At 43.5% G+C, this 24880-nt stretch overlaps 1 protein-coding gene across 7 annotated transcripts in view; it reads right to left on the bottom strand.

The window, feature by feature from the left end:
- The window catches only part of stk33 (serine/threonine kinase 33), a 196192-nt gene extending 194040 nt beyond the window's left edge, over positions 1 to 2152 (bottom strand). For 5 of the 7 annotated variants that reach the window (XM_072592333.1, XM_072592334.1, XM_072592331.1 and 2 more), the window contains exon 1: positions 1971 to 2149. The gene's annotated coding sequence lies outside the window, so the exon portion shown is untranslated. Of the gene's footprint in view, positions 1 to 1970 lie in introns of all 7 variants that reach the window. The other 2 variants (XM_072592337.1, XM_072592332.1) reach the window with 2 other exon arrangements.
- Between the last annotated feature and the right edge of the window lie 22728 nt (positions 2153 to 24880).

Below are 24880 nucleotides of genomic sequence, written 5' to 3'. Positions count from 1 at the left end.
CTCCCCCCCCTCCCCCCTCACCCCCCCCCATCCCCCCCACCCCCCCCACCCCCCCTCCCCCCCCTCCCCCCACCCTCCCCCCCCCCCCTCCCCCACCCCCCCCCACCCCCCCCACCCCCACCCACCCCCCCCCACCCTCCCCCACCCCCCCCCTCCCTCCCCCCCCCACCCACCCCCACCCCCCCCCACCCCACCCCCACCCCCCCACCCCCCCACCCCCCCCACCCCCACCCACCCCCACCCCCCCTCATCCCCCCCCTCCCCCTCCCACCCCCTCCCCCCTCCCCCACCTCCCCCTCCCACCCCCTCCCCCCTCCCCCCCCCTCCCCCCTCATCCCCCCCATCCCCACCCCTCCCCCTCCCCCCTCATCCGCCCCCTCATCCCCCCTCCCTCCCCCACCCCCCTCATCCCCCCCATCCCCCCCTCCCTCCCCCTCCCCCCTCATCCCCCTCCCCCCTCATCCGCCCCCTCATCCCCCCCTCCCTCCCCCTCCCCCCTCATCCCCCCCCATCCCCCCCTCCCACCCCCTCCCCCCTCACCCCCTCCCCCCTCATCCTCCCCCTCAACCCCCCCACCCTCCCCCTCCCCCCTCATCCCCCCCCATCCCCCCCCTCCCCCACCCCCCTCATCCCCCTCCCCCCTCATCCCCCCCTCACCCCCCTCCCTCCCCCTCCCCCCTCATCACCCCCCCTCCCCCTCCCTCCCCCTCCCCCCTCATCACCCCCCCTCCCCCTCCCTCCCCCTCCCCCCTCATCCCCCCCCATCCCCCCCTCCCTCCCCCTCCCCCCTCATCCCCCCCCATCCCCCCCTCCCTCCCCCATCCCCCCCCATCCCCCCCTCCCTCCCCCTCCCCCCTCATCCCCCCCCCCTCATCTCCCCCTCCCTCCCCCTCCCCCCTCATCTCCCCCTCATCCCCCTCCCCCCTCATCTCCCCCTCCCTCCCCCTCCCCCCTCATCTCCCCCTCCCTCCCCCTCCCCCCTCATCTCCCCCTCCCTCCCCCTCCCCCCTCATCTCCCCCTCATCCCCCTCCCCCCTCATCCCCCCCTCCCTCCCCCTCCCCCCTCATCACCCCCCCCTCCCCCTCCCTCCCCCTCCCCCCTCATCACCCCCCCCTCCCCCTCCCTCCCCCTCCCCCCTCATCACCCCCCCTCCCCCTCCCTCCCCCTCCCCCCTCATCACCCCCCCCTCCCCCTCCCTCCCCCTCCCCCCTCATCCCCCCCCATCCCCCCCTCCCTCCCCCATCCCCCCCATCCCCCCCTCCCTCCCCCTCCCCCCTCATCCCCCCCCCCTCATCTCCCCCTCCCTCCCCCTCCCCCCTCATCTCCCCCTCCCTCCCCCTCCCCCCTCATCTCCCCCTCATCCCCCTCCCCCCTCATCTCCCCCTCCCTCCCCCTCCCCCCTCATCTCCCCCTCCCTCCCCCGCCCCCCTCATCTCCCCCTCCCTCCCCCTCCCCCCTCATCTCCCCCTCATCCCCCTCCCCCCTCATCTCCCCCTCTCCCCTCATTCTCATCCCCCTCCCCCCTCATTCCCCTCATCCCCATCCCCCTCCCCCCCCCTCCCCCCTCATTCCCCTCATCCCCATCCCCCTCCCCCCCCTCCCCCCTCATTCCCCTCATCCCCATCCCCCTCCCCCTCCATCCCCCCCCCTCATCCCCCTCCCCCTCCATCCCCCCCCCTCATCCCCCTCCCCCCCCTCCCCCTCCATCTCCCCCCCTCATCCCCCTCCCCCCCCTCCCCCTCCATCTCCCCCCCCCCTCATCCCCCTCCATCCCCCCCCTCATCCCCCTCCATCCCCCTCCCCCTCACTCCCCTCCCCCTCCCCCTCACTCCCCTCACCCCCCTCACCCCCCATCCCCCCCTCCCCCTCACCCCCCTCCCCCTCACCCCCACCCCCCTCCCCCTCACTCCCCTCACTCCCCTCATCCCCATCCCTCCTACATGTCGTTGCCATGGTAACCGATGCTCACTCTCTTAACGGTTCTGGTCCGGGGTTGAAGATCCTCGGCCCCAATCCGGACGCGGCTGGCGATCGGGCAGAGCAGGCTCTCAGTCTCGGTAACTCACGGAATGTGTGGACTGTGCCGTCCCTGAGCCGCTGATGGCGGGGGGGGGCGGGGGGGAGCCGCTTCCCGGTGTCGCTGCCGCCGGAACACTTTGGGGAAACTTTCAGCCTGGATCGCGACGGCGCGCGCCGAGGTTCAGTAAAGCTCGTGCCCGCGAACGCAGCCCCATCCGCAACTCGAAACCTTCAGTCATTGTAACGTGGCCCAGGCGCTGCCAAGCCACTGCGGCAACTGTGATGGACAGCTCCTGTCACAACTGAAAGGAACAAAACTTTCATCTCATTGTTATTCACTCCCAGCAATACCCTAAGGACTGGGGGGTGAAATGCAACTCGGATCTCAAAAAGAACGAGGCACGTTACTAAATTATTGAAACAAATAAAGTACCTTTATTGGGGTTTTATCAGTCAAAATGAGTCTGCGATTTTATTGATCTCCTAGTAACTCTTCTTTTGGAATAAGAATGGGAATAACATCTAGCTGTTTTTATTTTGTATTAGAATTGTTTTTGCCTACGTTTGGTTATAGGTTTCTCGATTATTTTTGGCTTTGAAAGTAGGTTTATTGTTGCTAGGATAATTAATCACTGTGGTGTAATTTCACCCCTCCTCTACCTCCACACAAGAAAGTGACGCTTAAAGGGCAAGACAAAGCAGGAATTGTAACGCTAGTGTCGGTTTACCAACTGAAACTTTTCAGCTTTCTTCTGCTATGTTATTGAGGAGATGTGGGTGTCAATGGCAAGGCCAGTATTTGTGCCTTTGGACTGAGTGGCTGGCTAGTCCAGAGGACAGTGATAAGTCAAAAGTCACACATAGACCAGTCAAGAACAGCAGATTTCCTTCCCTGGAGGGCACGAGTAAACAGATTATTTTTTCAAAACAATAATCAATGATAGCCTCCATGGCCACCATTACTGATGCCAGTGTTATTTTCCCAGATTTATTGATAATTAACGAATTTAAAAAGTAATCATAGTGCAATTGGACCCAGAGGATTAGCCTCATCTTCCGCCTCGGAACACTTCAACCCCAGGGCATCAATGTGGACTTCAACAGCTTCCTCATTTCCCCATCCCCCACCTCATCCTAGTTTCAAACTTCCAGCTCAGCACTGTCTCCTAGACTTGTCCGGACTTGTCCGACCTGCCTATCTCCTTTTCCACCTATCCACTCCACCCTCTCCTCCTTGACCTATCACCTTCATCTCCTTCCCCACTCACCCATTGTACTCTATGCTACTCTCTCCCCACCCCACCCTCCTCCAGCTTATCTCTCCATGCTTCAGGCTCACTGCCTTTATTCCTGATGAAGGGCTTTTGCCCAAAACATCCATTTCACTGCTCATTGGATGCTGCCTGAACTGCTGTGTTCTTCCAGCACCACTAATCCAGTATTTGCTTTCCAGCATCAGCAGTCATTGTTTTTACCCTATAGAATATGAGTCCAGTGACATGACCATCTCCCACCTGTTAACTTTATTAAATGCTTTTACAAGTTCCTAGTAATATTTCTTCAAAATCAATGACACGCAAACTAGGTGTAATGGCAAGAAATCAAGCAAGGAGACCCAAGATCTGTCCTTGCCATCAGTTGACTTCCAACAGCAATAGGAACATTACAGTTGAATTTTAAAATGAGAAAGTCAGCAAGAAAATCAGCTTCACATTGTTATACTTCTCATTGTGGAGCAAAGCTATTGCAGCACAAATACAATGCTGGCATCAATCCAACAGAAAATTGGGCAAGAATGTCCTGTTTACAAAAAACCGAGGAAATCCAAGCTGGTAAATTACCACCCCATCAGTATAAGTATTGGTAAACTATTTAAATATTTAGAATATTTACAGTAACTTTTTTAAAAATGAAAATGGTCAGCTCAAGAGTGAGATTTCTCTGGTCTCCCAGTAACTTTTCTTTTAAATGTCATGTATTGTAGAGGTGTCATTAACATTGCCATCAATCAGTACTTAGTCAAAGAGCTCACTAATGATCAGTTTGAGTTTTACCAGGGCTACTTGGCACTAGAATTTGTTACAATCTTGGTCCAGAGATGAAATAAAGATATGAACGCCAAAACTTTGGTGAGAGTGACTATGCTTAATGTGAAGTAGCTTTGATTGACTGTAGTATCAGAGGTCTTGTCAAATTAAAAGCATTATAATCGGGGGAAGTCTTCCATTGCTTGGAACCGTACCTAGCACAAAGAAAGATGGTTATGGTTGTTGAGGCCAATAATTTCTGGCCCAAGACATTGCTTCAGGAGTTCTTTGGGTTAGACATTAGACAACGTGTTCAGATATATCACTACAAAGTTCCAGAATATGTGAGACATAAATTTGGGCCTCCCAGAACACTACCACTGCAAGCCAAAAACCCTAGTTCTTGGGTTATTATACTGTGTAAATACCTTTACTCTATCTGTTCAGAAATGATATGACACACTGCCTAAGCAGGTGGGACTTGAATGAAGTCCTCCTGCTTCAGAGGTAGGTACAATACCAATTATGCCCCAAGAACTCTAGTTCTTTGGGTTAATACGCTAAGCCCAACCATCTTCAACTGTTTCACTGATGACCTTCCCCCCATCATTATGTCAGAATCATAGAATCTTAAAATGTCAATGGCAGAGAAAAGGCCACTTGGCCCATCAAGTCAGCAACAGTTGAAAAACGAACCACCCAGGCTAATCGCATTTCCCTGCATTTGCTCCATAGCCCTTCAGGTTACATCAAATGAGACACATACAGACAACTTTCAAATGATGATTGCCTTTGTTACACTTCCAGGTAGTGAGTTCAACATAACTGTGACACCCTGGATGAAAAAGAAATTCCTCATCTCCATTAGCTTTCTACCAATCAGTGTAAGTCTATGCCCCCCATTCACTGATTCAAATGCTAAGGTAAATAGGTTTGCCCCATCCACTTTGAGGTCCCTCACATGTGTGTATATTTCAAATCAAATCTCCTCTCAACACCCTCTGTTCTAAGTAGAACAGCCCCAACCTTCCAATCATTCATCATAGCAACAGGGACACATTCATAGAAAATTGAATATGGTTTGATCCATGCACAGCTCCTCAGATACCACTAGCAACTTGTGTCCACACACAGCAAGACTCAGACAAGATTTAGACTTGCGCTGATAAGTAACAAGAAAAATTCATGTCACACAAGTGCCAGTTGATTACATTTTATAGCAAAATGGAATCAAATTATCTCATCTTGTTGCAAGATAACTCAACTGCTCACAATCAACATCCTGCAAGGACATCATTAGTCAGAAAGTTAACTAGCCCAGCTAAATAAGTAAAGTGGCTACAAGAGCAGATCCGAATTGTGAACACTTTGGTAAATAACACAACTCCTGTTCTGCAGTTCCTGTCAGCACCTACAAGGCACAATTCAGTAGTGTGATGAAATATTTTCCAATTGTCTGAATGACTGTAGGTCCAGAAACACTTGAAAAGTACATCACTCAAGACAAAGCCACCCACTTGTTTGGCACCCACGCACCTGAGGCACAGCAGTAGCGGCTCCAAAATGACTTACAGCAACTTGCTTTTGACAGATTTTCCAAACCCACGTCCTGTACTATTGAGAAAGACAACAAGCAGAGGGAAGCTAGTTACCCTTTCAAGTCTCACACCATCCTGATTTGAAACTACACCACTGCTCCTTCACTTTTTCTCATTTAAAAATCCTGGCTTAACATAATGGGTTTAAGCAAATCAGTCTTGTTTTAATCTTGGTAAAGAGGTAGAAGCAGGTTGTGCAATGTTGGGTGACTAACTAAGTGGCTGAAGCCAATGTGGAGGTAGAGAAGATCTCCAGAGCTGATAAACTGGAAAAGAATGGCTTAATGTTCCATAGTCAGTTTGTGATCTGGGAAAGATAGGAGAAGGAGTAGACTGACAGTTCATCCTGTACAAGGATGTTCATCAAACAAGTGCCACCTTGTCATCCAAATTAATGATATTAATGTCAAGGTTGTCCCGAGAATGCAGAGAGCAGCAAGTTCAGAACAAGGTAATTTAGAGTCAGTGTGAGAGCAGAAATGCCATACTAGAGTTCCCAGTAAAGAAAAAAAAACTGAAAGATGCTGGAAATCAGAAACAAAAATAGAAACTTGCTGGAAAGGCTCAGCATCTGTGGAGAGAAATCTGAGATAACGTTTCAGGTTCAGTGACTCTTCCTCAGAACTGATGGTAGTTAGGAAAATGGTTTTAATCCTGAATGTAGAGTTTGGGGGGGCAAATGCTAGGGAATAAACACTACGTGGAGATAGATCCCGAAGAGAGAGAAGAACAGTTGGACTGACAAAGGAATGGTTAATGATCAGCCTGGAGAATGAATAGCTGTTAGTGGACAATCGTGACTTGCGATGAATGGTGTGTATTAGCAGACTATGTGATAACAAGTACTGGATTAGTGGTGCTGGAAGAGCACAGCAGTTCAGGCAGCATCCAACGAGCAGCGAAATCGACGTTTTGGGCAAAAGCCCTTCATCAGGAATAAAGGCAGTGAGCCTGAAGCATGGAGAGATAAGCTAGAGGAGGGTGGGGGTGGGGAGAGAGTAGCATAGAGTACAATGGGTGAGTGGGGAAGGAGATGAAGGTGATAGGTCAAGGAGGAGAGGGTGGAGTGGATAGGTGGAAAAGGAGAGAGGCAGGTTCGACAAGTCTGGACAAGTCAAGGAGAGTGTGCTGAGCTGGAAGTTTGAAACTAGGATGAGGTGGGGGAAGGGGAAATGAGGAAGCTGTTGAAGTCCACATTGATGCCCTGGGGTTGAAGTGTTCCGAGGCTGAAGATGAGGCGTTCTTCCTCCAGGCATCTGGTGGTGAGGGAGGGCGGTGAAGGAGGCCCAGGACCTCCATGTCCTCAGCAGAGTGGGAGGGGGAGTTGAAATGTTGGGCCACGGGGCGGTTTGGTTGATTGGTGCGGGTGTCTCGAGATGTTCCCTAAAGCGCTCTGCTAGGAGGCGCCCAGTCTCCCCAATGTAGAGGAGACCACATCGGGAGCAACGGATACAATAAATGATATTAGTGGATATGCAGGTAAAACTTTGATGGATGTGGAAGACTCCTTATGTGATAACAAGATCTGGTGTGTGGGGGTGGGGTAAGGACATGGGAGAAGGTGTCTGAAGCCCTAAAATTGTTGAATTCAATATTGAGTCCAGAAGGCAGTCGAGTTTCCAAGTGGAAAATGAGACGATGTTCTTCCAGCTTGTGCTGAACTGCACTGCAGCAAGCCTGAGACAGATGTCAGCTAGGGAACATGGTGGTGTGTTGAAGTGGAAGATTAGGGTCTTTTTGTGGACAAAACATAAATGTTCTGCAAAGCAGCACCCAGGCTATGCTTCATTTCCCCAATGTAGAGGAAATCATATCGTGAGCAGCGAATGCAATAATCATGATTGAGGGAGGTCAAAAAAATCACATGACACCAGGTTATAGTTCAATGGGTTTATTTGAAAACGCTAGCTTTTAGAGTGCTGCTTGTTCATCATGCGAGAGGAAGACCTTGGACACAATTCTCTCAATGACACTTGATGAAGGAGCAGCACTCCAAAAGCTAGTGTTTTCAAATAAACCTATTGGACTATAACCTGGTGTTGAGATTTTTGACCTTATCCAAATCGGTCCAACACCAGCACCTCCACATGATAGATTGAGTGAAGTGCAGGCAAATTACTGCTTCATCTGGAAGGTGTGTTTGGGCCCTTGGATACGGAGGAGGGTGGATGTAAATTGGCAACAGAGTGGGCATTCAAATATCACGGTAGCACACAGGGGATCCTCCCAAGCCAGTACCTCTGAAATCCTTGCTACTATTTTGCTTCAGTGTATGGTAACCCTGGCTGCCATCACCCTTTTCAAGGAGCTGTGTGCTTCTGACTCCCACCTTCAGTCACTACTATAACTGGGTGCCAAATCCACCCCTAGCCAGTCATTTATATTTCAAAATCAAGCTGTCACTGATGCTATTGCAATCTGGTGTCGGTACACAGAACTGATCCAAGTGTCAAATTCCTGACCTCAGATTGTAAATCCTGCTCCCTGCCTTCTCAGACTGGTGATTCCAGTCTAGAAGATGCACATTCTTAAACAAAAGTGGACTAAATGGGTTCTGGCACTAACACTCTTTGTAAAACATTTTTTCTGTCATGTCCCTTTCAGGTCATTTACAAAGGGTGTCTATTTACATAGCACAACAGTTGTTCAGCTTTACTTACCTAAAAATTAAGACAATATGCCAGCTCCTCACCAGAGAGTGGCTGTACACTGATGACAGTGCACTAGCATTCCATACTGAGGGACATCTTCGTAACTCATGTCTACTTGGTTTGAGGAAGTTCTGAGGAAGGGTCAACGGACCCAAAACATCAACTGATTTCCCTTCACAGATGCTGCCAGACCTGCTAAGCTTTTCCAGCGACTTCTGTTTTTAAATTGGTGAAAATTTACCAAGCTGGTATTCTCAGTGCACTCTTATAGAGGCTTGGACAATGCATGCTCCGCAGAAGAAAAAGCTGAATAGTTTCCACCTCATTATCTCTGATGAATTTTCTACATTTCTTGGCAAAAAATGGTGACCAACTAAATGGTCCTGGAGTGTGCTGATCCTATTTGGTAAAACCAACATCCTCACTGGCTGATTCACACACTCTAAATGGGTAATGGCTGTATACCCAAAGACCGCCTGCAGGTTGCATTGGGTTTTGATCTTCAGGGTATCCATACCTGTACTATAGGGACATCAATAAATGAGATATGAAAATGGGGGTTAATGACATTTACAACTGGCAGACAGTAGCTGATGGCCATGACTGTGGGAAATTGACTGTTTGGAAGGGCATTGGATTAGGTGAGCAGAAATGAAAGGCTCAGCTGGCTAAAGAAAGATCCAAAGAAAACAGAAACCGATGAACTGTGTTGCTTCTCAGCTCATTGTGTCAGAGATTGTCAAGCCAGACAGGGCTCCTGAGACACACAAAGCAATGTTTATCACAAAGTTGACTCCAATAGTAAATTCCTATATCACCATGTCTTATAGTTACTTTTTCTATTGAAACTTCCTACTGCTGCAATTATGGAGCCTTTCTACCATGTGACTTTGTGCCTAGTCAGTGAATATGCTGAGGAAAATCTGCTCTTCAAAAATTCTGATAATGGAATGACCATGGAATGACAAAACAAAAAATTGTAACATAGAACAAGTCTATTCATCCTAACCCCTCATTCTGGAAGCTCTTGTCTAGCACAAACCCATTTTCCAGTACTTTGTCCAGAATCTTAATATGGAATTCAAGTGCACATCCAAGAGGTTTTATACGCAATGAGATCTTCAGCACCATACTTTCAGGTGTGCTAGACACCTGTCACCATCTGGATGAACAATCTCCATTCTCCTTAAATGGAAAAATAAATAAAGGGAATATGGATAGGATAAATAGATAAGGTCTCTTCCTTGGGGTAGGAGAATCCAGAACTAGAGGGCATAGGTTTAGGGTGAGAGGGGAATTTTTTTTTAAAAAGAACCTAAGGGGCAATGTTTTCATGCAGTGTATGGAATGAACTGCCAGAGGAAGGTGTGGAGGCTGAACAATTACAACATTTAAAAAGGCATCTGGATGAGTGAATGAATAGGAAGGATTCAGGGGGGGTATGAGCCAAATGTGACTACATACATCATTCCTTTCCAGTCCTTCGATGAATTACTGTTTACTCTACAGAGAGCATATTATTTCTGGAATGTGGTGACCAAACAATAAACAATTCTCTACTTGTGTTCTGACCAGTGACTTACACAATTCTAGTATAACTTCCACACTCTTATATTCTGTCTCCGCTATTAAGGTGAAGTATCCTCTTTGCCTTCTTAATCACTATTTACCCTACGACCTTCAGGGATCTTTCTATTCCTCAACATTTATCAAATGCCTTCTTCCATTTATTGTGTATTCCTTTGCCTCATCTGCCATGCAGAAATGCATTTCTCTAGACTGCATTTCACTTACCACTTTTCTTCCCATCTGCAGGCTACATCTTTCCCCATCAAAAAAAAGTCTTTATTTTGTTTGGGTATTAAAGGGTTGGGTGGCAATAGATTGAAAGGCACTTCTTTGCATGGAGTTTGTGTTGCTAAGTCTGGACTATATGTTTGACAGTAAGAGACATACAGCATGGAAATGGACCCAACTCATCTATGCCGACCAAATATCCTAACCCAATCTAGTTCCATTTGCCAGCTCTAAACCCTTCTCTCTAAACCCTTCCTATTCATATACCTATCCAGATGCTTTTTCAATGTTGCAATTGTACCAGCTGCCACCACTTCCTCTGGCAGCTCATTCCACACATGCACCATCCTCTGAGAAAAAAGTTGCCCCTTGGATCTCTTTTATACCTTTCCCCTCTCACCCTAAACCTATGCCCTCTAGTTCTGAACTGGCCACCCCAGGGAAAAGACTTTGGTCTATTTATCCTTCCGTGCCCCTCATGATTTTCTAAACTTCTATAGGGTCACCCATCAGCCTCTGACACTCCGGGAAAACAGCCCCAGTCTATTCAGCCTCGCCCTAGCTCAATTCTCCAACCTTGGCAACATCCTTGGAAGGGTTCAGAAAAGATTTACAAGTTTCACAACATCCTTCCAATCGAAAGGAGCCTAAAATTGCACACAATATTCCAGAAGTGGTCTAACCAATGTCCCGTACAGCTGCAACATGACCTTCCTATTCTCATACTCAATGCTCTCACCAATAAAGCAAAGCATACCAAATGCCTTCTTCACTATCCTATCTACCTTTCAAGGAGCTATGAACCTGCACTCCAAGGTCTTTGTTCAGGGATACTTACCATTAAATTCTGTAACTTAGACAAATTTGCAAGTTTTGCAACAGGAGAGGCACACTGTATAGTGTCACTGAGAAAAAAAAAGGGTAGTAATTTAAAACAAAATGCCATTATTATAGCTAATAGAAAAGTCACAATCTATTATTTCTGAATGTAATGACAGTCGTAACAACAGTAGTGGTGTTGAATGGTGAAACTGAAATTAATGGAAAATCCCTTTTAAAAGCCAAGTATTATTAGACTGAGTTCAGGTTACATTATTGAAGCATGTAAATGAATGAACACATCAGATGTATTACTGCCTTGTAACATATCCTAAACCCAGACAATACTCTACATTTGACCCAACTATTGTTGTGTTACAACAAATTGCTTTTGAGTGAAGTAACCTGTAACCAAATTCCTGTGCGGTCAACAGTAAACAACTGGCTGTACTTTTTGAATAGTTTCAGGCTATTGAGCTCAATAGCGTCATCGTCAAAATAATAAATCATTGCCCTCCCCTATTTCCCCCACTCAAACAAAAGTTGTAACAGTACCAAACCTCTTCCCTTACTAATGAACTGTCTTCAGTTCTAATTCCAGTTCATAAAGACTTATGAAAGAGTCTAACTACTAATTGATTTCATTATTGGTATTGACTTAGAAAGTCTTAATGCTTAGACCTGTTAGCAACTGAGCACTTCTTGATGCAGTACTTCAGTTACTTTTCTTAGTAAATTATATTTGTTAAATGTAAATGAATTGTGCAGTTTCATCTTTTCTTGTTCTGAGAGCAAGGCAAGAGCTCCACCAAATGGATGAAAAATATTGTTACTCAGACACCAAAATAACAGAAGGAAATATTCAGCAGGTCAATCAGCATTTATGAAGAGTACTGTAGAGTTAATATTTCAGACATGGAGCTGATAAAATAGTTAATTATTAAACTGTTCTAGCTTCCAACATCTTTCATTTTTATTTTCCATTTGTAGCAGCAGCAAGCTTTTGCTTTTTGTTCAACAATGTAATAGTGTTGAGGAGGAGGAATTTGGTGCTTATTATGGACAAGAGAAATATAAAGCCATTTGTTGCAATTGAAATTTTTATTGAATCTAAATTATTTCTAATAATTGGTTGCTTAACAAAAATGGTTTCAGTTATAAATTACTTACAAGCCATAGTCAAGCCAGCAATATGTATTAACAAGGTATTGTTTACTGTATATCACCAACTGGTTATAGTTTATAATATAACAGATACTGTTACAGGGTCCTTAAGGAGTATCAAATGTTAGATCCACTTCCGAGATCCTAAGCTGTTTAGCTCCAGTCCAGATGACAGAATTTTGGAGAGTGGTGCTTCTGGCACTCTGAAATATAACCCTTTCAGACTCATACAATATTACATGTTAAGAGAAACTTATTAAACATCCTGTCAGCCTGTCATGTTTATGCTGAGATAATAGTTCTGGCTGTTGGTTAACAATGTTGTTTTTGAAACTTAAAAAGCTCTGCACCTGGTGCTCTAAATTGCCTGACAAAAAAAAATCACCTTGTAGAAATGAGACACCATTCTGTTTTGTCAGTCTTAGGTAATGCAGCGAGGTTTTTAAAAAAGTCTCAACTGTAGCCATTTTGAATACTTGGCTGGATGCAGTAGATTTTTTTAAAAATCTCAACTGTAGCCATTTTGAATACCTGGCTGGAATCTAAAACCTGTCAATGGCTTTATCTTGGTTTATTGATCCAAGAGCAAATTAAAATTTTAAAGACGCATTAATAACTGAATGTAGTTTGATTATAAACTTAATAACCGCTTAAACAATTACCTTATTTTTGCATTGAAGTAGATTTTATGTTTCCTTGTAGTTTTATGAATCATTTCTTCCCAATAAATGTAATAACCATTTCCATTGCTGATGCATGACTAAGGATACTATAATGTGCATACTGTAGGGGGTGGGGGGGGGGGGTGGTTGGGAGGAAGAGTAGTTTTGGAAGATGCATGGTGGCATGAAATGGCATGAGGAATCTGATGGGAAATGGTTGTGACAAAATTGTATTTACGTTAATAATCCCAATGTTACTGTGCTTCAAGCTGTACCTTTTCATTATTTACAACCTAAACAAACTTGTAAAGAATTCATGGGGACCATCACATTTAAAAGGAAAATAAATAAATGCAATTGTACCTTTTTTCTCCTGAGCAACCAAAGTGAAGGCCACTGTCTTGGGATGTCAGCAAAATTAAGCACATTTTAAAAAGCAGCTAATGATTAGCTAGGTTTTAAAAACAGAACAGCAATATTGAAACAATGCATTCAACAGTTTTAACAACTTCAGTGAGAAAAGCTATAAAATTCTAACAAAATAAATACCTCTTGGCTGATTCATTTAGAAAATTAGAGTGTAATGAAATTATAAAACACATGGCTTGGATTGAAAGCAAATACTCTTTCTCTGGATTTGGATACAAAGTTGTTTCAAACTCTAGCAGTTCTCCTCCATTATGTGGAAAATAGGTTAGGTTTATTTACAAAAAAAAAGAAGTTACTGGAAAAGCACAGCAGGTCTGGCAGCATCTGTGAAGAGAAATCAAAGTTAATGTTTTGAGTCTGGTAACCCGTCCACAGAACAGCACCCACAGTTCTTTGGGTTTTTATTTACAGGCAGGCAGGTTTTCACAATACTCCACAGAAAGTTGGTAACATCACTTTCATGCTTTACATGACAATCCTGAAAAGGATAAGTAGGGTTTATAATCACTTTTATGCAAGGCATAAAAACTAGCTACCCAATCTCTGAAAATTACTGAAGTGGCGAAATTATGGTTTTCAACCAGATGGAATTTCTCAAAGTGTGGCATCAATGTGATTTGAAATAACTAATATTCAAAATTATCCCATTTCGGAGTGCAGAAGATTATTCCAAATGAACCAGAGCAAACTTTCCAAAATAAAGAATCCCATTGAATATTAAATGTTTTTAGACTTTTTCCTACCTACTTGACTAACCTTACTTTGACCTTCAAATATACTTCAATTGCATTCAACACGAATCACCTATTTGATTAATTTTCAGTTTCTAAAGTGGTGTGCTTGGCTGTTGAAAAGCAATTGGCCATTTATATTGGATCTGGGTGAGCAACACAAGCATCTATAGCAGATTTCAAATTATTTCTCATTTTTCACCTCCCACAGACATCTATTATGACATAATCCCTTTTGACATCTCATGGTCACTGTTCATGATTGGCAACAGGTTCCTTGCTAATGTACTTCAAGCTATTCTAACTTCAACCTTCATACCTTTTCCAGAATAACCCAAGAACAAAGGAATTTAACTGAAAACAATGGACTGTTATGAATAACTTTACAGCATGCATGGATTTATTGCTAAAAGCTTTTAAAGTTATTCATGTGATACTTGTTTGCTTGTACTTACAGGCCACATTTTTCACTTTTTCTTCATTAACTATCCAAAATGATTGAATATACAAAGATGTGTCCCAATTTACATTTTACATGCTCCTCTCCAAAGATTTATTTTTCATTTACAGGATTCATCAGCCCGAAAACTGAACATCAGCAGTTTTTTTTTTGACAAGTGTAATTATATTCTTTTCCAATGACCACACACTAATTGTCTTCCAAGAGTTATTTTAATAGCAATGGAGAGAAAAACTTTGCCCTATAAGCCCCTTCCTTGTCCAAGGACATTCTTGTATAGCTGCATCACTGGTATATACTGAACAGGTGAAACATTGGAAAGGGATTTCCTGTCTACATTGAACAGAACAAACCTAATCTGGCCAATACTGATCCCTCAGTTTATTTTCAATGATCAGAAAATTCATGGAAAGTGGGGTCAGTGCTATCAACTTGCCTACTCAGCAATCCTCAGTTTGGATTCTACCAGAACTTCAACTTCAGACTTCATTGTGGACTTGTCCAAACAAGAACAGTAGAGCTGAATTACAGAGATAAGGCTGTTGACATGAAGATATTTTTGTCTGAACATGCATTAAGGAGCTATGTATATGTGGAGAAGGTGGGAAACTAGAGTTAAATTCAATGATCACCCACGATAATACTGAATGGTGGAAGAGGCTCAAAAGAGGTTAGCTCTTGCACCTATGTTAAAATTGAACTCATTGGGAAACAGGGAAACCCCACTGCATCACTACAGGAGCACTTCAGGAGTAGATTTTTTTTAAAATCTACTCAAGTGTTAATACACATCCTCTGGAGCATGTGGAACTTGAGCCTAGGTCCTCCTGACAGAGGTAGAAACACTAGCGCTGCATCATAAGGCCCCAGTACTTGTATAGTGTTCTGAGGTCACCACTGACTAGAAGCTTACACCAGTCAGAAATACTGTGGCTACAAGAACAGGTCCAATGAGTAATTTACCTACTCTCTCCAAAGCCTGTCCACAAGGCATTATTGAGTGTGACCATTCTTCACTGAGTGAGTTCAGCTCCAACAGCACAAATGAAACTTGGCACCATCCAAAGTAAAATAGCCCACTGATTAGAACCCATGAACAAGTTAAACATAAATTGTTTACATGTTAAGACTCAGGATAATTTACTTTAATATAATGAGGGAGATTTTCAATGGCAAAGAGAAAGGAAATTTCCTGTTTCCTTTTGGAAAGTATAGGGACAAGCATGTTAAGTAATGTGTCATCTCCACGGCGGAGAAGAATAACCTTACTAAAAGTCTACAGGGGAGCATGGGTGATTTTCTCAGTCAACTGTGGGCTTTAACATTGGTGATCCATGTCACCAGAGCAACCTGCCATCTGAGGCTAGTAGCTTCTGGATCCTAAAATAAACTGGACCAGGTCAGTTCCTCAAAAAATACACTGATGGGAAGCGAAGTACTCTATATCATAGAATAGAATCTCCAAAACGTAACCCACCAAGGCTCATTCCCCTAACCTATTACTCTACTGACTAATGTACCTAACCTACACATCCCTGAATACTATGGACAATTTAGTATGGCCAGTTCACTTAACCTGCACATCTTTGGATTGTGGGAGGAATTAAAAGCACCTAGAGGAAACCCACACAGACATGGGGAGAATGTGCAAACTCCACACAGACAGCCACCAGAGGGTGAAATCAAACCCAGATCCCTGGCACTGTGAGGCAGCAGTGCTAACTACTGAGCCATTGTACTCTTCTCATGACATGGAAGTAGGGGCAGGGGTGGTCAGGACTACCTTTTGCCATGGTTTCTTACCCACTGGAGAAGTAGGTAATTAAAGACAGTGAGCGGGGGGTTTGCTATCTCCATTAATTGATGATTTAAGGACCTTGATTGTTAGCGGGTTGAGAAAGTTGTCCATGGACCTTCTTGTTCAGATGATTGTCAGAGAGGTGATGAGAAAGGGGTGAAAATCTCTCAGTGCCAACTCACCCTTCTAAATCACGTGGAGGGAGGGAAAAACCGCACAAAGACAGAGATCACACTATTGTACCTGATGTGGAATAAGATGAAAATCCTTTTCAGGTTCTGCCTCGTTTAAATTTGATGGACGAGATGTCAGCACAAAATGTACCCATTGGAAATATGATTTTAGTTCCTTGTGTCACATAAGTTTTAAATGGAGGGGAGTCCTCATTGTAGAGTAAACAGAAGGTGGCTGTCTCTTCAAAAAGCAAGATGTTAGCAGAGAGCAGCAAGATTTTGCTGACAATTTTAGATAGGCACCCTGGTGACCTGAAAGATGTGATTCAAAACAGGATGTAAGCATAAATTATTCTTTTTAGTTTGTAACAGTCATGATGTCTTGTTAATTTCAGACATATTCTAAGCCTTCACAGTTACTACAAGCTGCCTTGTGATTTATGAAATCATCTTGATATGAATAATGTTGTGTGAAATTTCATATGAGATTTAAAGTGGTTCCTGCTGTTTCATACATTTTCATTGCAGCTGTAAAGATAGGACCAATTTTCAACCAGTTTTATCCAGTCAAAGTTCTGGAATGTTATAGCAAGAAAGACTGTCAGAAATGATGGTTAAGATGCTTAGCAGTTATGTTCGATTGATTCCATTATGTTACAAGTATTGGAATCAAAAATCATTTTACTCTAAATGTTGAGTATCTTGAAAGCTTCATTGTTACTCATTGTCACCAATAAAGTCATCGAGCCTCAAGAGAATAAAGCCTCATTTTCAGGCTGCAGACAAATGATTGCTTTGAGAAAGACTTATCTTCCAATTCAGACAAAAATGTATTATTTTTCAGCTAAGAAGGCAGCCAGAAAACTTGCTTACAAGGTGATGACATTTGTGTTTTGCAAAACACAATAATTAAACTCAAAACAATTGAATTATTTACGCTCTAACACGCTCCCTCCCCACGCTTCACACAAACACAAACATGCCCAGAGTAAGCATAAATCACAGCCCCTCCACTGATGAGTACCATGCCTTTCGTGCATCACCAATGACCACCTTCACCAGTGTGGAAATATTTCAGCAAGCAACCTTTCCTCATAACTGAGACACTCTTCTTCCTGCAACAATGTTAAATAAATGATAATGCATCAGATGCTCAAAAGCGAAGCAAACATACCCTTCTGTTGCTGGATTTTCACACATACACAAGTACTTGAAAACTATGCATGCATCAATGCATACAAACAAACAACTTGAAGGATCCAGACATTTCAGATCCTCAGCACAAACCTGAATAATAAAACAATCCTTTTAAAAATTTCCTGCATTTGGATTAAACTCTTTGCTGTTGAGCATATTTGATATAAAAGCAGTTACTTTGCTGATTGACAATATAAATACAAAACAAACATTAAAAGGATATTGTTATGGCCACTGTCCTTTACTGCAGTGTTTGTTTGAATCTGCGGAGTTTAAATAATGAGAGGGAGGGTGAGGGGTCTGCAGATACTGGAGAGAGTCAGTCATAAAGTATGGAAAAGAACAGCAGGTCAGACAGCATCCGAGGAACAGGAGACCGATAGATTGATAGATGCTGGTGGGGAATGATAGCGATAGGTCAGAGGGGAGGGTGGAGTAGATTGGTGGGAAGGAAGATGGAGAGGTGGGACAGTTCAAGAGGGTGCTGCTGAGTTGGAGGGCTGGCTCTGGATTGAGGTGGGGGAGGGGGAGAAGAAAATTGGTGAAGTTGACATTGATGCTGTGTGTTGGAGGGTATCAAGGCAGAAGAATTGGCTTTCTTCCTCTAGTCATTGGGTGGCTTGGATTTGACAGTGGAGGTGGTCCAGGACTTGCATGTTCTTAGCAGATTGGGAGGGGGACTTGAAGTGGTTGGCCACAGGGCAGTAGGGCTGTCTGGTGCATGTCACCCAGAGATGCTGCCTGAAATATTCCATGACTGGGGGGGGGGGGGGGGGGGGGGGGGGGGGGCGGTCTCCCCAATGTAGAAGATACCACATTGAGAGCAATGGACACAGTAATGAGGTGTTCAGATGTACAGGAAAATCTCTGCTGGATGTGAAAGCATCCTTTAGGGCCTTGGACTGAGGCAGAGACGGGGGCGGGGAGGGTAAGGGGAGTAGAGGGTAGGTTGGTGGGGCGCAGAGACCTAATGAGGGAATCATGAAGGGAAAGGACTCTGCAGAATCCAGATAGGGGTGGGGAGGGAAATATATCCCTGGTGGTGAGGTCTGACTGTAGGTAGTGATGGATAATGCACTGTATCTGGAGATTAATGGGGTGGAAGGGGTGGGGTTCAAGGGCAGACGTGGGGGAAGTGGAGGAGATGTGCTGGAGGGCATTGTTGATCATGTGGGAGGGAAATTGTAGTCTTTCAAATCGGAGGCCATCTGGGATGTCATTGTAAGAACACTTATAACCTCAGTAATTTAGCTCCTATTGTCATTCATAATTTGTATTAATCTTTGGACTTGGGAATTGGAAGCACACAAAGAATACGAGGAAATTAATAAACTTGTGGAAGTGGGTATACTTGGTAAATTAGTTTCAATATATGTAAAATGTGTTAAGCAATACATTTTGGTAGGAAGAAATAAAGAATTCACATACTTCTTGGATATGTCTAAATGGTGCAATGGAGTAGAGATCGGTGTATACAGATATAAATGTCACTGAAAAAAAGCAATGCAGATGTTTAAGACCATTAAAAATAGGCACTGGATTTCATGGAAAGACAGAGTCGCTCAATTTGTCTGGAACTGTAATGAGACAACAATTCAAATACAATTCATATCCCTGTTCTTCATACTATGGAAGAATACAGAAATGCTGGAGTTAGTGCAAAAAAAAATCACAAGGATGTTAGCATAAATGAGAGAATATATGCTGAACAAGTTGGGGTCTTGCTAGAGAAAAGAAAGCTGACAGGTGATCTGGTACTGGTCTTTACGATTTCCAAGAAAACATGCCAAATAATGTTTCTTAATCCATTTATATAAAAACTAAACTTAAAAAGACTAAAAAAGTGACTTGAGATCACAGCCAAAGATGATAATCACATTTGAATTACTATTACTATCTGTGCTGAAAATATATGAAAAATAATAAGTCATATGACACTAAGTTATGGTTTATTTGAAATGACAAGTTCTTGGAGCGCTGCTTCTTTATCAGGCGATGAAGTACATGGAACCACATAGGCACATAATTTATAGGCAGAGATAATGGCAAGATAATTCCAGGTAATTAAAAGTGTCAAAAGATAAGTACAAATAGTGTGAGTGGAGTGTCGACAGGCTGAAAAAGTCCACGCAAGTGATCAAAAGTGTCAAACTTTGTAAGTAAAGTGTCAACAGCAAGTGAAGGGATGACCTATGATCCAATGAATTAAGACAGGAGATAATTACAAAAAAAAATTCATCCTGGAAAGCTCACCAGTCACTCCTCAAAGATCAATTACAGGAGTGATCAAACAGTAAGGTGTAGGGGTGAACATTTTGTGAGGAGCTGCTCTTCCAATCACAAATTCTCTCTGATGGAAGTTATTCCAGCCCCTTCAATCAGAATTTTCCTTTATCTGTCCTTATCTCAATAATTAGATTCTGTGATTGAGAAGCAGCAAGGATGGAAGAGAGAATCTGCAATTGAACGAGCTGGAGGGGTTATACTTTAGCAGGTCCTAGGTTTGTCATGCAACAGCATTCAGATGCTAGAGGATTGGGCTTTTCAGTGAGGGATATACAGAGTGGCATTGAGGCTGCTCCTGAAAGTGGCGGTAGACAAATAAAAAACTACAGATGCCAGAATCCAGAGTAGACAGGTAGGATGCTGGAAGAACACAGTAAGGTAGGCAGCATCAGGAGGTGGAGAAGTCAACATTTCAGGGCCTGAAGGGTTACACCTGAAACAAAATGTCTACACCTCCTGATGCAGCCTGGCTTGCTGGCAGGAGGCTGGAAGAACACAGCAAGTTAGCTGGGCAGGCATAGTGGGTGGATGTGTATGGGGCAGTTAGCACCAAGGTTTGAATGATGAAAGAAAAATAGGGCTCAAGTTGTGGGAGGGAAGCAGGGCCCTAGTGTACGGGGTGACAAAGACAAGGGGTCAGGGCAGTGAGATCACAATTAGCTGCTTCATTGTTCTTGCTAAAGAATGGATAAAGTTTCCTGAAAATAGAAAAAAACCTGTTATAGTATTAATTGACATATAAAAAAAAACAAATCTTTCTTACCTCAGATGTTTTCACTCATGCTAATGCTTAATTTAACTCTGGTGTAGAGTTCAAAATTTCCTCCAAAACTTTAAAATGCTAGACAAAGCTTGAAATTACAACGAGGTAAAAACAATAACTGCAGATGCTGAAAACCAAATACTGGATTAGTGGTGCTGGAAGAGCACAGCAGTTCAGGCAGCATCCAACGAGCAGCGAAACCGACGTTTCGGGCAAAAGCCCTTCATCAGGAAGGGCTTTTGCCTGAAACGTCGATTTTGCTGCTCCTTGGATGCTGCCTGAACTGCTGTGCTCTTCCAGCACCACTAATCCAGTACTTGAAATTACAACCCAGAGTCCTAGTGCTGGTGCTGGTGCTGGTGCTGGTGCTGGTGCTGGTGCTGGTGCTGGTGCCGCCACCGCCACCACCACCACCTCAGCCTTTATTTAGTAGTGCCACCATACACTGGCTGTAGCTGGGTCAGGATCAGGATCAATCCTCAAAAGGAGATTCTAATCTCTTGGTTATATTGGTCAGCCAAGGCTTTCCTGATTGGGGTTGTTAATCTAGGCCAAATCAAGAACCTCAGTTAATGAGGTCAATCTGGTCCCAATCACTACACCCCTCCTCATCCCAAGTCTAGGGACATAGGCCTGGTCTTTCTCTTAATTTCTTTTGCAACCATTATGGCCCAGGTCCATTTCTTCCAACTCAGACACCGGAAGCATGTACCTGACAATAGCCAGTCTCTTGCATCTGGTAGGTCTGAGAAGAGTCTCCTATTCTTCCAGCAGCAACAGTATCAAGGCTGTATTTATTTCAGACTCTAATGTTTCCTCGACACTAGATGGAGGGGGAGTATCTGCAGCTTCAGCCAGAGCTTGTGGCTGCCCTGTTTGCAAAGTAACAGCTTTCAGGTGATCCACATGTTTGTTCAGGACTGTATCACTTACCTGAACTTTGAGTCCCATGACCTGACCTCACCAACCTAACGTCATACCCACACAGGGCCAATTCCATGGTTCTAACACCAAATTTCATACCCTTATTAAAATAGTTTCTCACTTAGAGGAAGCATTTTACCTACATTGGCATTCCTGGTGCCATTTCAATCTTCCCCCTAGGCCTGAATAAAATTGATAGCACCTCAGTATTAGAGGTGGTTTGGGGTCATAATATTCCTCAATCAAGTCTTGGTTGTCTAATGCCTTTGGGAAAGTTAACCTCTTTTTCATCAAAAATGCTATAGGCCCACACAGTCAGAAGGATTACTTGATCCTTTTCAACTGACACAATGTCATTTGCCCAGATAAAAAAAAAATCACATTTTTTCATCTTCTGGGCCCAATCTTCAACAGCAGGGTCAAAGAACAAAAGAAAATTTACAGCCAAGGAACAGGCCCTTTGACCTTCCAAGCCTGAGATGATCCAAATCCACTGTCTAAACCTATCACCCAATTCCTAAAGATCTGTATTCCTCATTTGAGAGTCAAAGAGTCCAGCTTCCCAAACAGAGGCATGATGCCAGAATGCTTACCCCAACTCCAAGATGACAGTTGCAAGCAAATGTTCCTCAAGCACATCCTGTTTTCTCCTGTCACCACAGAAATAACTGCACAGAGGCCCAGTACCACCACCAAGTCACCCTTTATTTATTAGGGCACAGTGCACTGGTTATGACCAGCCAGCTCAGAATCAATCTTCAACTGAGGAGATGCTAATCTCCTGGGTTTTTTTTCTATTTCCCCAATCTCCTGGTTAATTTTTTTGGGGAGCATGTCCACACAGATAGCCTCCCAAGGGTGGAATCAAACCTAGGTCCCTAACACTGAGGCAGCAGTGCCAACCACCAAGCCACTGTGCCATCCCCTCTCCTGGTTATATTGTTTTTTCCTCTCCTTTTTTTATTAAAATAAGTAATCTGGAGCCCAAGCTCACTCTACTTTTTTTTATTAGATTAGATTCCATACAGAATGGAAGCAGGCTCTTTGGCTGAACAACCCTTTGTCGAGTAACTCACCCAGACCCTTTCCCCTACCCTATATTTACTTCTGACTCATGCACCTAACACAATGGGCAAGTTAGCATAGCCAATTCATCTGACCAGCACATCTTTAGATTGTGGGCAGAAATCAGAACACCCAGAGGAAACCCACACAGATAGCCACCCAAGGGTGGAATTAAACCTGGGTCCCTGACACTGAGGCAACAGTACCAACCACCAAGCCACTGTACTGTCCCCTTTCCTGGTTGTACTGGTTAACCAAGGCTTTCCTGAGTGGCCCAGTTTAACAACCCCTAACAAGATCCTTATAGTTAACAAGGTCAATCTGGTCCCAATCACTACAAAGCCATTGAAGGTAGTGTTGTAACGTTACAGTATTCTAGCACATCACAGAACACTCAAAGTAAACAAATACCAAGTGCTCCGAAGGCATTCATTTATAAAATCATCAAGGGAATTGGATGAACAAATCCCCATAACATGAGGCAATTTAAGTAAAATATTACTGATCCCAAATGAATGGAGGTTTTACTTGCTGGTAATGTTTCTGAAAATATTGGTGGTGTCCGCAAAGAAGAAATAGAGATTGCATATGGGGTGAGTTGATTGCTTTGTGTCTGTGTGGTTGTGTAACGCTGAACAAGTAATGTTTACTTGATGTTTTTCCTGAGGAAATGTTTAGACCTCATTCAATTCATAATTAGGTGTCAGATTTTCGATTGAAAACTCCAGACCTAGTTCACCAACTGCTAAGTTTGAACCACTCTGTGTCAATTGTGCCAGTTCAGGTTCTTCCATGGTCCCCATTTTGGAAACAGAGTATGGGAGATTTATTTATCATAAATTAAGAAAGAAAACACTCAAAGATTCCAAGTTAAATGATTTAATAATTTGCATATAATATCTAAAACAAAAACCGAAAAAAATGTAACACGAATAATGAAGGTGTAGTTAAATGTGAGTGCATCATCTAATAGAACAGCCTTTGAATTTGACTCACAAAGGCCTCTTTAAAATGCACTTTGACCAATGTTTCATATTCTAATTTGTTAGAACAGAGATAGCATGTCTCAAAATCCACAAAGTACTATGATGTCAGAAAAATACAAAGGATCAGTATCCCTTGTTCTATTTAGAAGTATATTTTAAGAATATAAGTAAGTAACTTGCTACAGGAACATTGTGGAATACTGGTGTTCTAAAGAAAGGCCTTTCTACAGATATCCATAGGATTATAAATTGTTTCAATTTCAGCTGGTGAATTTTTCAGCTCAGCTTTTAATTATAGGTGGCTTGCAGATAGGTGTTGTAGCTAGAAGTAATAAAATGGTTGGAATTGTTCATCCCAGGAACTTTAGGTTTTACCGTGTTTGGGTACAATTTATTTAACTGTGTTAAGTTTTTGCTAAGGCTCAGGGTGTGCAATGCTGGATATGCAATTCATATCAGTTTATTCAAGATATAATAAGACTTTCTTGAGTATCATGTTGTGAAACATGATACACAGGACTCTCGAGATTAAAAATAAATACTGCAATGAACTGAGGATGATGAGTTACACACTTAGACACTAGATTGGCCATCTCGAGGTTTGAAGGTGCTTTCTTATTTCTGAGGATATTCTTCAGAACAATTCTTCTCATGCCATAATTAATCAGTAAGGACAAGTGCCTGATTATTAGAGACTTTTAAAGGTCTTGAGCTTTCCTTAATAATTCCTAAAGAGAGTTAGCATTGAAATATTTAATGTTTTTACCTATTTAAAAATATTATCTATTTTTCTAAAAATATGTAAAAATATTGCATGTGTCAAAGATTGACCAAAGAAAGAAATAAGTTCTAGACTGTAGTTTGATTGTCATATGTGAATGTTCTCAAACAAGGGACAGATTTTTCACTTATGAATCAGGCATTAAATTGGTCATCCCCAAAAAAACAAAAATTGCACAATTTTCCCATAGGAGTAAGGAACATTGATAGCCACCACCACTCTGGCTTTGATGGGAATCAGTTCTGACTATGTTTGGCATTACTACATTGTGTGCCTGGTTGAAGTGAAGTGATGAGCAGTTAAATAAATAGGTGAGAACATGAAGATCAAAGCCAATGGTGTTGACAAGTAGAAAGGAACATGGAGGTTTAGGATTTGGAGTTCGTCTAGACTGAGCCTATGATTCACTCCATGAAATATGACTTTGTGTTTCAAATTACAAATGCACAATTGGAAATAAAAATCATTGCCATTATCTGAAGTAGTGAACGTAGTAAGTGTTTTTTTACTTTGACAAAGGGGGCTCCACTTTTATGCTATGTGAATCCT

The sequence above is a fragment of the Chiloscyllium punctatum genome, chromosome 22 (genome assembly GCF_047496795.1).
Source record: "Chiloscyllium punctatum isolate Juve2018m chromosome 22, sChiPun1.3, whole genome shotgun sequence".
Classification (NCBI taxonomy): domain Eukaryota; kingdom Metazoa; phylum Chordata; class Chondrichthyes; order Orectolobiformes; family Hemiscylliidae; genus Chiloscyllium; species Chiloscyllium punctatum.
Note: the sequence above shows the minus strand (reverse complement) of the source record. Positions and strands in the feature narration are given on the sequence as shown.